Below are 1,042 nucleotides of genomic sequence, written 5' to 3'. Positions count from 1 at the left end.
TATATTACTTACACGTGCGTTTTGTTTTGCAAGCGGCGCGAAAAAAATTAAAAAGGGAATGCAACACGAGGACTTCCCAGGAGGTCACCCATCCTAGTACTACTCTCGCCCAAGCACGCTTAACTTCGGAGTTCTGATGGGATCCGGTGCTTTAGTGCTGGTATGATCGCATCCGACATGTTACCCCGGTCTTCGTCCCTTATCCTTGCCCCTCCCAGCTCCACTACAAAGACGATTGCACATTGCTTTGGCCGCTCCCTCTCAACTACGGAGACGAGTTTAACGCGGTTTCCACCCCTCCCTGTCAACCGCACTAGTGCACGCTTGCCGCGCCACAACGCCGACGCTGGACCCGTGAATCGTGAGCACCCAGCTATGACTTACCGCACTCGTGCAAAATAATAAAACACGGTAAATATATTACTTACACGTGCGTTTTGTTTTGCAAGCGGCGCGAAAAAAATTAAAAAGGGAATGCAACACGAGGACTTCCCATGAGGTCACCCATCCTAGTACTACTCTCGCCCAAGCACGCTTAACTTCGGAGTTCTGATGGGATCCGGTGCTTTAGTGCTGGTATGACTTACCGCACTCGTGCGAAATAATAAAACACGGTAAATATATTACTTACACGTGCGTTTTGTTTTGCAAGCGGCGCAAAAAAAATTAAAAAGGGAATGCAACACGAGGACTTCCCAGGAGGTCACCCATCCTAGTACTACTCTCGCCCAAGCACGCTTAACTTCGGAGTTCTGATGGGATCCGGTGCTTTAATGCTGGTATGATCGCATCCGACATGTTACCCCGGTCTTCGTCCCTTATCCTTGCCCCTCCCAGCTCCACTACAAAGACGATTGCACATTGCTTTGGCCGCTCCCTCTCAACTACGGAGACGAGTTTAACGCGGTTTCCACCCCTCCCTGTCAACCGCACTAGTGCACGCTTGTCGCGCCACAACGCCGACGCTGGACCCGTGAATCGTGAGCACCCAGCTATGACTTACCGCACTCGTGCAAAATAATAAAACACGGTAAATATATTA

The 1,042-nt window shown here is 50.2% G+C and overlaps 3 non-coding genes across 3 annotated transcripts; all 3 read right to left on the bottom strand.

The window, feature by feature from the left end:
- Positions 1-55: 55 nt before the first annotated feature.
- On the bottom strand, positions 56-174 carry LOC123178912 (5S ribosomal RNA). Its single transcript, XR_006489958.1, has one exon. It is a non-coding gene; the product is annotated as a 5S ribosomal RNA (ribosomal RNA).
- A 297-nt stretch (positions 175-471) lies between these two features.
- Positions 472-594, bottom strand: LOC123178914 (5S ribosomal RNA). The gene has a single exon (XR_006489960.1). It is a non-coding gene; the product is annotated as a 5S ribosomal RNA (ribosomal RNA).
- An 80-nt stretch (positions 595-674) lies between these two features.
- On the bottom strand, positions 675-793 carry LOC123178913 (5S ribosomal RNA). Its single transcript, XR_006489959.1, has one exon. It is a non-coding gene; the product is annotated as a 5S ribosomal RNA (ribosomal RNA).
- Positions 794-1,042: the final 249 nt, after the last annotated feature.

This window comes from Triticum aestivum, unplaced genomic scaffold, assembly GCF_018294505.1.
Source record: "Triticum aestivum cultivar Chinese Spring unplaced genomic scaffold, IWGSC CS RefSeq v2.1 scaffold5151, whole genome shotgun sequence".
NCBI lineage: Eukaryota > Viridiplantae > Streptophyta > Magnoliopsida > Poales > Poaceae > Triticum > Triticum aestivum.
Note: the sequence above shows the minus strand (reverse complement) of the source record. Positions and strands in the feature narration are given on the sequence as shown.